Source organism: Phoca vitulina, unplaced genomic scaffold (assembly GCF_004348235.1).
Source record: "Phoca vitulina isolate PV1807 unplaced genomic scaffold, GSC_HSeal_1.0 scaffold17, whole genome shotgun sequence".
Lineage (NCBI taxonomy): Eukaryota > Metazoa > Chordata > Mammalia > Carnivora > Phocidae > Phoca > Phoca vitulina.
The window spans coordinates 21,881,966-21,896,239 of record NW_022589720.1 but is presented as its reverse complement, the minus strand read 5'-3'; positions in this window follow the sequence as shown (position 1 = coordinate 21,896,239).

The following is a 14,274-nucleotide window of genomic DNA, read 5'->3' as shown; positions in this document are numbered from 1 at the left end:
TAAATCTCCTGTCTTCGATATTACCTCCTCTGAGGTACTTGTTCTCTTGGTTCATTTCTGCCCTTTTTGGGTAACAGTGTGTTGCATAGTATTTGCAAAGTGTCACTTAAAACATTATTTGATTTTTGTTAGTATCACACACTTAAGAATAAATCTTGAATTTGTATTTAAAAAAATACATCTAATTATTCACTGCATCTTCTTAAGATTATTGAATGATTTCCCAGTGGCAATAAGATGCATATTTCATATTTGAAATAGTTAATAAATAGTAACACTTGAAACTCACATGTAAAACATTTTTTAATCTTGAAACTCACATGTAAAACGTTTTTAAATAAAGTTATTTTAATTGAAACACATTGAAAATTGAAGTAAAATTTGCAAATCTAGCTTGTGTGTTAACTTTACAAATGTTATATCATATAAGATTCTCACAAAAACATGAAGAACTGCTTGTAACTTGGATCCTCAAGATGGATAGAGCTGCAAAGTATGATTTCCTGAGGCTAGTATGTTTAATCTCACTTATGATTGAGTTTTTTGTGACACTTACTTAAAATTGTAATGGAGGTTCTATTCTTTCCCAATTAAAATTTGAAAAATCAATGTTTCTCTAAGGCTTTTGTTTCTGAAATAAACCAGTCATTAACCAACCACTTGAAAACAATCAATGAAAATGCCAGAAGATGATAATTTTTTTGTATTATGGATGGCTTTTTTTCTAATTTAATGGTTATTATATGAAGCATATATTGCTAGATTATATAACGCTGGTATTATAAATGAGTAAGTATAAGCATGTGTATATGTGTATTCTTCTATTCTGTGTCATTTTCTCAGTTACTTAAAAAAATTGGCTCCATTAAATAAATTTGAACAAAATAGAAAATAATACATTTAGAATATGGCATATAATGGATGCTTAATATGTCATTATCAAATAAAAATCTTTAATGCACCATGGTGCATTAAAATACTCATGAACTGGAGCTTTGAGGAAGTTACTATAAGCTCTATCAATATATCTTTCACATAGAAAGGAAGTGATGAGAACCTGGCTTATGTGCTCATTAGATTGTCTCTATGAAGAAAATTCAGATCCTAGGTACTTCTTCTTCTTCTTCTTTTTTTTTTTAATTGAAATTCAATTAGCCAACGTATAGTACATCATTAGTTTTTGGTATAATGTTCAATGATTTATTCATTGCATGTAACATCCAGTGCTCATCACATCATGTGCTAGGTACTTCTATTACCATTTTGCTTCATTCCCAAGTTCAAGGCAAATATATTTAAAATAGAATAGAACTAATATCAGTATTTTGCCAGTATACATTATGCGAGAGATATATATGTTTTTCCTAAACTGTTAATAGTTTAACCATTACTAGATTTTAGATCTTATTAAATTCCGTTTCCTTTATCAATGGGGATTATCATTTTTTCCATTTATATTAATTTTGGTAAATTATATTGATTAATGTTTGAATGTTAAACTTTTTAAAAATATTAAATCCAAATTTTAGATGATACATTATTCACTTATATAATGCTGGAGCTGGATTAATAAATTTTGTGCAGAACTTTTTCAAAAATAACCTTGTGTGACAGTCTGTAAATTTTCTTTCTTGAAACACCAAGGTTTTTGCCATTAATGATATTTCGGATTGTTTATTCATAGAAAATGTTCTGTTTCTTTTTTTAAAAAGACGATTTCTCTCCTTAAGCTGTACCTTATTTTTTTTTCTTTATAGGACATACACACTTATATAAATGGTTGTGATAAATTTGTTTAATAAATATATAAAATTCTGAGTTCTGTATTTCATCTAAAAAACTGTTTATCTTATATTTTATTTAACTAATTTATGCTCTTAATTTTATATTTACTTTCTTCTGCATTATTATGATTTAATTTGTCCATGTATTTCTGAATTGTTGAGATGTATGTTTAGTTTTCTGAATTTTAAACTTTCTCTTTCTAATATTTTTCTCCAGACCATGAAATTCCATCTAGGCTTGGATTTGTAGTATCTCACATGTTTTAACACATAAGATTTTTATTATCATCCACCTAAACCATTTTCTTTCTATTTGCCTTAAGAGTTATTTAGAAGTATTATTCTTATTTATTTATTTATTTATTTATTTAAGTGAGAGGTAGAGGGAGAGACAGAGAGAGTGTATGAGGGTGGGGATTGGGGGGACAGAGGGAGAGACAATCTCAAGCAGACTCTGAGCTGAGTGCGAAGCTCTTGGTTGCTTAACAGAGTGTGCCACCTAGGCACCCCAGAAGTATTATTCTTAATTTCCAAATATATATAGGTTTTTTTCCTTTGTATTTTTATTCCACACAACTGTGATGAGATTTAGACATGAATAACAAATTTTTGCTACATTAATATCTTCCCTGGGATGAAGGTACCTCAAACTCATGTCAATATTTCCATAGGCACCTGACTATGTTTTTCTACTGTCCCAGACTGCAATAAATTGAATCATTTTTCCTTAATTTTACTCAAAATAGTGACATACAGATGGAAAAAAAAATTTTCACTTTTTATGTGATGCCTTTTCCCCATTTATTCTGAATTTTATTTTATGCAGGCATATATTAATTTCAAACATGAAAAAAGTATATATTTATATACTTATATGAACTTATTACTCATTAAAGCTAATGTATAGCATAATTTACTCATATTTGTCTTAGATATTTACTAAATACTAATTATGTCATAACTTACCAGTAACTAATGATAGTAAGTCAGGGAGGAATCTAAGTTTTATTAAATTATAATTATAAGGAAATATTAAAAGTAAGTAAATATTATTGTTAGATTTCTAATGAAAGAAAAACTGATACTTCCTAACTAGCAAATACATTAGTTATGAGATAAAAATGAATGAAGACTGAAGATTTAGACAAAGAAAAACTATTCTAAACCAAATGCTGAACAAATGAGCTTTGATTCATACTTCAGTTCATAAACAATTGACTGAAAATGGATAATAGAACATAGAGCATCTAAAACTATAAAACCATAAAAAATGTGCAGTAGAAAATCTTTGTGATCATATGTTAGGAAAAGATGTAGCAAAGAAAACAATTTTTTTTGTCTTTAAATTGGATTTCATTAAAATTAAAACTAATGCAATTTGGAAAGGCATTTTTTAAGAAAATAAAAACTTGAGGCACATACTGGGGGAAAATATTTTCAAGTAACACATCTGACAAATACATGCATCCAGAATATGTTTAAAACTTAAAAACTCAATAATAGCAAATAAGTAAATAACTCAATCAAGAAATGGACAAGGGGGAGACCACATGAAGACTCAAAGAGAAGGTAGCCATCTACAAGCCATGGAGAGAGTCCTCAGAATTAATTAATTCTGCCAACACCTTGGTATCAGATTTCTAGCCTCTAAAATTGTGAGAAAATTAATTTCTGTTGTATAAGCCATCCAGTCCTTGGTAGTGCTAATGGCAGTCCTACAAAACCAATATAAAGGTGATACATATAATTAGCATCTTGATTGCAATGGTGGTTTCATGGGTGTATATAAATTTCAAAACTTTTCAAGTTGTACAGTTTAAATATGTACCATTTAATGTTTGTCTATTCTTCCATAAAACCATTTAAAACTTTAAACATTGTAAAGAAAATCTATCAAGTAAATATCTTTCTCTTAATTTTTACCCAATATGTTAAAATTATCATTTAAACTTTTCTATAAATACATTGATTATTTTGATAAAGCCATATGGAATGTAAACTAAAAGTGAAAATCTAATCTTCTCCTTTTGCAAATAACAGCTAAATACCATCGTTACGTTTAAAATGTTATCAAATTGCCAATATGTCACGATTTTTATGTTTAGTGAGTAAAGCACAAATTCTGGAGCCAACTAGGCACGGTTTCAACACTTGGCCTTAACCATACTCTTTTATGAGGACCCGAACAAGTGATTTTTTTCAGAATTCTCATTTTTTGTAACGTGAAAGGCAAAATATCTATCAAAAACTGTTTGAGAAACTAACCATCAAAGGATCTGTCCTTGTTGCTCAATAATAGTTTCATTTTCCTTTACTCTTTCTTTTTTCTATTTGCACTTTTTTATTTTTTTAACATCTTTTTTTTTTCTTATTCTCTATCAAGTGCCTAATGTTTATGAATACTGATTTAATTTAATTTCCTCAGAAGAATCTCATTATATCTGCCTCTCTTCTGTTTTCTAAGCAAGGTACACGTACATCTTTGGAAAACATCATATAAAGCATTGATTAATAAGGCCCTTAGACTTTAAAATGTCATTAAAAAAAGATAAGTGATGAGAGCGATCCATTTTTAGTTTGCAATGTATGGAAAGCATTTTAGTTTATTCAATAGTAATCAACAGTCTCTGCACTGTTATTTACTGATTGCTATTACATCTTCCTAAGGGGCCTGAGTAGAGATTAAGTGCTTCACAGAAAAGTTACACAGCCTGAGCCTGAAGGCATTTCATAATGAAGGTAAAATTAGAGAGACAGTATTTTTGACATCTGTAGGAATCACATTTTGCAAATATAGCTTAACATTCTGGGATTTTTTTTTTCCTTCAAATTCAGTTTTGCCCCAAACCTCTGTAGATATTGTAAGAGTAAAACTGTCAGCATGGTTGGTTTTCTCAGAATAAATCCAAATCTCCCTTCTGAGTTCCTGACATGTTTTTCATTTTCCAGTGGACTGAAATAGGTAGAAACCACAACACCTTTTCCCATTAATATAAATGTTATGCGATGACTCTTGGGTTCACATCCTTCTTTAGCAAAGATAAAGAGAAGAAAAGGAATACTCTCAGGAACAAATTCAAACTGAATACAAACTCTCTCTCTCTTTTTTTGATCCTTGCAAACTTTTTTAGAATAATGCAAATAACTATCATTTCAAAATCAAATGGAAGACTGGGGCACATGAACCTGAACATCTTATAGTTCCAGAAAATAAGGGCATACTCAAAAATAAAAACGAGCAAACAAGCAACCTTAATGGGGGTATGTCAAAGCGTTTCATTCTTAGTTAAAAATGATCTATTAAGATTGCCTCACTAATTGATACAAATGAAACTTAGTAACATAATATTTTAATAATTGGGAAACTAGGTGAGGGGTATTTGGGAAGGAATTCTATCTTTGTAGTATTTCCATAAATGTAAAGTATTCTAAAATTTGAAAGTTTAGTACAATAAGAAACAAGTGTACTTAATCACACAGATTTTTAAAAATAATGTTTGCATTGGGCTTATCATTAAGTATAGTATTAGTCAATATATATATATTTTTTTAACTTAGGAAATAGGATTATACATAGATATCCTTTACAGACTTAAAGAGAGTATACCAATAATTTTCAAGTGTTCATCTAAACAAGTCAAATTAATTATTATTATTTTTGTAAAGGAACATTAACACTTCAAGATTGAGTTTATGTTTATTACTACAAATACCTTTTCATTTGACCATCATTTTTCATTTTTTATTTTCTGTGTAAGAAAAGGACTATGATAATAGAAACATTCTCACTCTTTATGGACTAGAAAGATCTGCTGCAGAAATGAAGTAATAATATTTAAAATTTTTCTGAAGCCTTTAGAGCTTAAAATATTCTCATTTGTAGTGGTTTTATTCATTGTGGCAAACTAAACAATGTATAAAAATAGGTGATAGGAATATGCCATAAATTCAGTTTAGAAGCCTAATTTTAATAGTTATGGCCCAAAATCTGAGAAAGCTAAGGAAACTTTATTATTTGGAAATAACAATAGGATAAGGTCCAAGCTTTTGCAATGTATGATCCATAGAACATAAGTCTCCTGAAATGGCATATATTATATTACTTTTTTGGATATTAGAACCATGTATTTTATATGAATAGCTCCTAGGAGTCTTACATTAACAAAATCTGTGCAACATTGTTTAATACAATATTTCCCAAACTGACTTAACGATCAAATGCTTTTTCACTCAATATTTATTAACCTTGTACAAATACAATATTTCATGACTGGACAAATGTTACCATGTTAGACAACTCATGGGTTCTAAAAACTGAGACTAGAAATGACACATACCTTTTTGGAAATGAGAAATTCACTTACATTTTCCTAGAGTTAGCTTAATCAGATATACAATGGATGTAATAACACCTATCACAAAGAACCATGAAAATAATTTAATAAATCCAAATATATGCAAATAAATTTATGTCTATGTGTGTCTGTGTATTTAAGCCTTATATTAGGTTTAATGATATTTTAAAAAATCATATGTATTAAAAACACACATACACAACCATTTTGGGAGTGAAAATGGGATAAAAATTCTTAGAAATTGTATAATTTTCATGTATGTGAAGTGCCAGTATTTTATAATTGATATAGATTTCCCATCCTTTTTAACTACCCTGAATTCAATACATGTATCTAGCAATTTTTATTCTGTCTTATACTCTAATGTTTGTTGGTTAATTTTCCCAGGCTGCAGTGATTTTTTTGGAACTGATCATAATATCCAAGACTCACCAATTACATGGTGATCTTTGCCTTCTATTCTCTTAAAACGTTTCTTTGCATTTATTTGAACAATGAGTATTAAATGCTTCCTGTGTTTCACTGAGGTAATCTTATCAATTGCAACATTTGTGTCAGCCACTGTGAATGAAAATTATTGGTTAAAATACATTTTTTTTTGATTTCACTACTTTGATTTACTACTTTACTACTTTGACTTTGCTACTTAGCAAGGAAGCCAGAAATTGTAAACAAAACATATTGTTGGTCATTCTGAACTCATGAAAGTGTTGAGAGCATTTTGAGTATAATGTGCGAATGATTATGATAGAAAAATAGCACAATTTTTTCTAGTTCACATTAACTAAAAAAGTAAAAATACACAGAATCCATGGGGAAAATGTATCAAAAGTGTTATAAGATTATCTATAAGATTATCTATCTACCTGTCTGTCCATCTATTATTTACATACACATACATGTATACATAGGTATATGTGTATGTATGCATACTTCTTATTTATTTATATTTAGAGAGATATAAATACATGTTTAGAGATATAAATACATATCTATGTTAAGTATATAGATATTTAACATTCTCTCCCTCTTTATAAACATTTTAGGACTTAGACTATTATAATGAATCAGAGGGCTAGGCCTGAGATTGTGCTAAATGGGGTCTATAGATACTGGTTTTCATTACAGCTTTTGTCATTTTCAATTATTTAATAAATAACACATACTCAATGTCTCAAAAGTTACAGATCTAAGAAGGAGATTCTGTTAATTTTGATTACCCTTAACGAAAGAATTTGGAAGAAAAATTGGAGTAAACTAAAATAGCAGCGCTGGATGAAAACTTAAAAATCATCAAATGTATCCTGTATAAAAGGTGAGAATATTGAGTTCTATCCAAGTTTGTAGAAATAAAAATAACCTGAGTTATTTGGTTTTGAATGTATACTGTTCTTTATGTATGTCACACTGATTCTATCCTATGTGTGTAGAGAAAATTACTATTGATTTAGACAAAAAAATTTCCTCATAATCAAGCTAGATTTTCATAACTAACAGAAGAAATGATATACTATAAAATAAAGATTACAGTAAAATCTGGATGTGAATACTGTCTCTCATTTAATGGCTACATGTCCTCCATGAAGTAACTTATCCATCTAAACCTTCTTAACATCATATTTAAAATGAGTACAATGATAGCTTAACCTCTTAAAGTATGGCTGTAATGGTGAAAATAGATACAATTTAAGATGGGCTTAGACATTAATAAAATTTCTAGTATGAAATGAATTCCAAATAAATACCATTTCTAAAAATAACTGTGAGGAAAAATTAAGTCAAAATTCCAATTCAACTAAATTCCTATGAAGTTATTAAAGGATAAGTATAAGAACTGGTTTAGAGATCATTTCATATATTAATTCACTGTGAATTATAAAAATTACCTGATATAATTAATTTCATATGTCAATTTGACTAAGTTATGAGTTGTTTCAGATATTTGACTACATACTATTTTTGGGTGTGTCCCTGAAGGTGCTTCTTAATGAGATTTACAATTCAATAAGTGAACTCAGCATTAATTCCACTGGGTGGGGCAGCATTTAATCCACTGGGGGGCTGAATAGATCAAGATGTAGAGGAAGGAAGAATTCACCTCTTGTTCTGCTTGACTGATTGAGCTGTAACATCAATCTTCTGACCTCAGATTGGGATTTAAACCATCAACTCCTCTGGTTCTTAGGACTTTGAGGTTTGAGGACTTTTTGGTTTTCTTTGGTTGAGGACTTGGAGTAAATTTCACAACTGGCTTTCCTGGGTTTCCTGTTTGGCTTGTAGAAAGCAGACTGTGGGATTCTCAGCCTCCATAACCACATGAGCTAATTCCTTATGATAATCTCTTTCTCTACATGTATCTAATTGGTTCTGTTTTATTCTGCAGAATATTGACTAATACAGATTTTGGTGCCAAGAGTGATTCTAGAGGAACAGAATGTTAAGGATAAGTTTTTTTAAGTTGGGTTAACAGGGTCCTAGAATTGATGCTCTGATTAGAGTTAAAGATGATAATGAATTTTTAGTAGTAAAGAGAACACTGATAGTCCATGTCAACATCTAACAATAGAGATATGCAAAATGTCTGCATTGGATGCTACTAATCAACCACTTATAAGAAGCAAAGGAGCTGGGTGACTTTGTATATGATGCTTTTGAAGATTTTTAGAAAACTAATATAATGGGTTTGGCTGTAAGGGAGGATAGTCAGAAGAAAGGCAGGCAGGGCCAAGGGAACTCATGCTAAGAGGAAACTACCCTTAAAAGGAAAAAGACCCCACCCTGTTATTCTATACCACCCTGAAAGGAGCCCTCCACCTTTTCTTTCTTTTTTTTTTTAAAGATTTTATTTATTTATTTGACACAGAGAGAGAGAGAGGAATCACAAGTAGGCAGAGTGGCAGGGAGCGGCAGAGGGAGAAGCAGGCTCCCCGCTGAGCAAGGAGCCCGATGTGGGACTCAATCCCAGGACCCTGGGATCATGACCTGAGCCGAAGGCAGACGCTTAACGACTGAGCCACCCAGGCGCCCCCCTCCACCTTTTCAACCTGTTGGGTAGATGATCGGGTGGACAAAGACCTGATTGGGTGACAGGCACCTGGAGGGTTAATCAGATTAAAGCAGCCTGTCAACGATCTCATAAAAACACTAGACTTAGAAAGACCCAAAGACAACCCTCTCCAGCTCCCTCCCTTTTTGGGAACTTTGTACTATTGCCCAATAAACTTTGCTTTGCTGCCCATCACTTTTGGTCTGGTCTACCTCTTCATTCTTCAAAGTGGCGTGACCAAGAACCATGGGCACTAAAGGAAAAGAAATCCTGAAACACCTGGTGGCCCCTAATGTCACTGGACAAAGTGGTTAAGATAAGAATGAGTTCAGGGATTCAAATTCCCAGGTAAAGCACTAGTAAATGACCTAAAACTTTCTATATGTGCCTTGAAGTTCTTTACCTCCTATGGCAACATGGCTGAGATTGCTAAATATCAAATGCAAAATGTCCCCTCAAGACTGGCTGAATGACAGGCCAAGTTGAACTTCCAGCTTCACAGGATGTCTACTATTTAAGTGAAGGCATTGACTGGGAAAGAATGGATCCTTCTAGTTGGAATGGGGATTTATGGGAAGACTCTGATGAGGGCAGGTACATCTAAGTTCTGACAGTGGAAGAAACTTTTCCACCCCCAGTAAAACCAGCCTCCCCACCCCCATCCAAAGTGATGTCCACAGCCCCTCCACCCTCTTCTGAGGGGATTAACCCTATATTAACTGAAGAAACTGTAATGGCCTCCCCTGAGGTAGTTACTTTGCAGGACAATGAATATTTTTCTCAGGATCCACCCCTTACTACCCCTCTTTGTTTTTAGACTTTTTGTTTTGGACTCCAGTCTCAGCAGGCTCCTAAAGGTAAAGTACAAAATGTGACCCATAAAGAGTTGTTTTACTTTCCACAATAACTACTTGAGTTTTCAAATATATAGAAGTTAGAAAACCAGGGAACATACATGGGATGGCGTAATATAATGGCATGGTATGAACCTGGAGAGAACGTAAAGTTGGATCAGGCTAAATTTATTGATATGACCTCACTTAGCGGAGATTCTGTGTTTAATGTTGCAGCTCTGGAAGTTAGAAGGGATCTAACTATTTGGTTGGTTGGCTGAAACATGGGTCAAATGTGGGCAAATTGGAAATTTCAGACCTACCTTGTTTTGATGTAGAAGAGATTCAGCTTAATGAGATTGGGATGTTAGAGTTGATTTGTCATCTAAGGCCTACTCAACCACACTGGAAAGGTCCAGAAAACATACATTTTGCCACTACTATGATAAATAATTGTATGAGGGGAGCAAGTCCCAGAGTCCTTGAAGAGCTCTGTCATCACTCTTCTTGGCAGGCCGGATCTCAAGATGGTAACTACAATCACTGAACTGGGACACCTAAATGCAATAGAAGTAATTGGATCCCTAGGTATCAGGGGCCAAGTGGTGGCACTCAACTGACACAGGCAAGGTGTATATGATTTACCATAATGGACAGCAGAGTCAAAGTAGGAATCAAAATAGTCTGGCTCTCACAGACCTCTGGCATTTGGTATTCGATCATGGTGTCCCAGGAAGTGAAATAAAAGGCCTACTAAGATATTACTTAATCTGTATAAGCAGTAAAGTTCTATGTCAAGTGAACAAAAATCGAATCTGAATTATAAAAACAGAGTCATGATCCCTGACTTGAGCCACTTTACACACCCAAAAGTCCTTGAATGAAGGGAAGGCTGGGACCTTTAGAGAAAGGACCTCATTAAACTGCCAAAACTTTATACTGTTAATCTTTCTCCTAGCCTTTGCCAAGGACACCTACAACCTTTACTAAGGACACTGTGCCTTGGGAAAAAGGAAATAATCAGAACTTTCAGGAAAAACTGGACATTATGAACTGACAATAATTCCAAGAGACTCCAAAACATCACTGTGGCACACCAGTCAGAGTAGGGCCTTAAAGCAGCAATCAATAGAGTTTTAGCTCAGGTCCACCTCACAGTGGGCCCAGTGGTTTCCAAAACCCAGCCTGTGTTGTTTTTCCCCCTAGTTCCAGAATGCGTAAGTGAACAGACATGCTCAGCTGCTGACAGAATTCCACATTATTTCCACTTGAACAAATTAACAAATCCCCCGGTATATGGCATGTAACAAATGATCTGGAAAATGCCTTTTTCTCCGTCACCGTCAATAAGGTCAGCAGAATCAGTTTTGCTTTCATTTGATGATGCCATCAATACACCTTCACTGTCCTACCTCTGGGGTATATCAACTATCCAACTCTGTGTCATAATTTAGTTTGCAAGGAGCTTGATCATCTTTCTCTTCCACAAGATATCACACTGGTTAATTACATTAATGGCATTTTGCTGATCAGACCTAGTAAGTGAGAAGTAACAACTACTCTGGATTTATCAGAAAGATACTTGCATGCTACATGGTGAGAAATAAATCCAACAAAAATTCATGGCCTTCTACCTCAGGGAAATTTCAAAGGGGTGTTCTCTCTAAGGTGAAAGAAAAGCCTTTGCATAAAACCCTTCTTGTAACCAAAAAAAGGGTAATAATATCTCATGGATGTCTTTGAATTTTGCAGGCAACATAGTCCTCCTTTGGGCATGTTACTCTGCCCATTAACTGAGTGCCCAAAAAAGCTGCTAATAGCATGGCCCAGAGCAGGAGAAGGGTCTGCACGAGATCTACACTGCTGTGAAAGATGCTCTGTCACTGGGCCATAAGATGCAGCAGATCCAGTGGTGCTTGAAGTGGCAGTGGCAGATAGGGATGTTATTTGAAATTTTGGCAAACCCTTATAAGTGAATAATAGCTCACGCCCTCAGGATTTTAGATCAAAATGTGCCATGCTCTGCAGATTACTACTCTCCTTTGAAAAATATATCTTGGCCTGTTACTATTCCTTAATACAGATTGAATGCTAACCATGAGCCATCAAGTTACCATGCAACCTGAGCTGCTCATCTTGAACTGAGTGTTTTCCAACAAATATACACAAAAGACTTACCCCGACAAAGGAGTATTTTAATAATCAAGCAAATAGGATGTTCTGTTCTGTGGATACCAGTCAGTTACTTTCCCCAGTCTCCTGTCATTGTCCAACAGGCTCATGAACAAAGTGGCAATGGTAGCAAGAATGGAGATTATGCATAGACTTAGCAACATGGACTTCCATTCACCAAGGATGACCTAGCTACAACCACCACTGTGTGCCCAATCTTGCTAGCAACAGAGACCAACACTGAGCCCTTGAGATGACACTATTTCCCAGGGTAATCAGCCTATTACCTGGTGACAATTTGATTACATTGGAATACTCCCATCATGGAAAGACAGCATTTTGTTCTTCCTAGAATAGACAATCTGGATGTACATTTGTCTTGCCTGCACACATGGTTCTGCCAAAGCACCTGTAGGCAAACTTAAAGGATGCCTTATCCACTTTCATAGAATTCTACATAGTATTGCTTCTGAACAAGGAACTCATTTCACAGCAAAAGAAGTGTGGCAATGGGTCCATGCTCATGGGATTCACTGGCCATACTATGTTCCACATCACCCTGAAACAGTTGGCTTGATAGAATGGTGGAATGGCTTTTTGAATACTCAGTTTCAGTAATATCTAGGTGATAATATCTTGTAGGCCTGGGACAGGGTTATCTAGAAAGCTGCATGTGCTCTGAATCAGCATCCAATATATGATGCTCTGTCGTATAGCCAAGATTCACAGGGCCAGGAGTCAAGGGGTGGAAATGGGAGTGGCACTACTCAACATTAACATTTATGATCCACTAGCAAAATTTTTGCTTCTTGCTCTCCTTGTTTGGAGGTCTTAATTCCAGAAGGAGAAATGATTCCTCCAGGAGGCACAACAGTGATCTCATTGAACTGGGAATTAAGACTGCCACTGGGACATTTTGGATTCCTCATGTTACTGAGTTACAATGCAAAGAAGGGAGTGACTGTGCTGTTTGGGTAATTGGTCTTGACTACCAAGGGGAAATTGGACTACTACTGCACAATAGAGGTAAGGAAGAGTATGCCTGCAATATAGGAGATCCCTTAGAGAATCTTTTAGTATTACCATGCTTGTGATATCATGTTTTATGATTAAGGACAATGAAAAACTACAATGACCCAATCCAGACAAGGTTACTAATGGCTCAAACCCTTCAGGAATGAAGGTTTGGGTCACCCCAGCAGATAAAGAACCATGACCAGCTGAGGTGTTCGCTGAAGGCAAAGGGAATACAGATCAGACAGTGAAAGAAAGTAGTTATAAATATCAGCTACAACCACATGACCAGTTACAGAAATAAGGACTCTAATTATTATGAGTTATTCCTCCTTAGTTTGTTATGAATACATTTGTGTGATGTGTGTATGTATGAAACAAATATCTTTTTCTTTCCTCTCTTATTCCCCTATCATATAACATTAGAAGTATTGAATTTAATTACAGTTTTTAATATTCTTTTAAAGATTCATTTATTTATTTATTTGAGAGGGAAAGAGAGAGAATGAGTGGGAAGAAGGGCGGAGGGAGAGAAAGAATCCACAAGCAGACTGCCCTCTGAGCACGGAGCCTGATGAGGGGCATGATCCCAGGACCCTGAGATCATGACCTGAACTGAAAGCAAGAGTCAGCCGCTTAACCGACTAAGCCACCCAGGCACCCACAGTTTTCAATATTTTTAATTTTACATTATAATATTCAAGTTATGGTATATCAAAGAGAAATGTGAAACTCACACAAGGACTTTTTCCTCTTTTCTGGGTAAGGGATTAGTACTTTTCAATATGTAGGATAGATATATCATGATAGACAGAATTATGACCTTGTTGTTGCCTTTATTTGGAAATTAAGTATAATTGAAGGAGGTGTGTGTCAGCACCAAGTTGAAAAGAAGTAAACTTGTGATGGTTCATTTTATGTGTCAACTTGAGCAGGTTACAGTGCCCAGTTATTTTGCTAAACATTATTTTGGGTGTGTCTATGAAGGTATTTCTAGATCAGATTTGCATGTGAATTTGGTGGACTCAGATTACCTCTCCTGCTAAGGATAGGCATCATCAAATCCACTG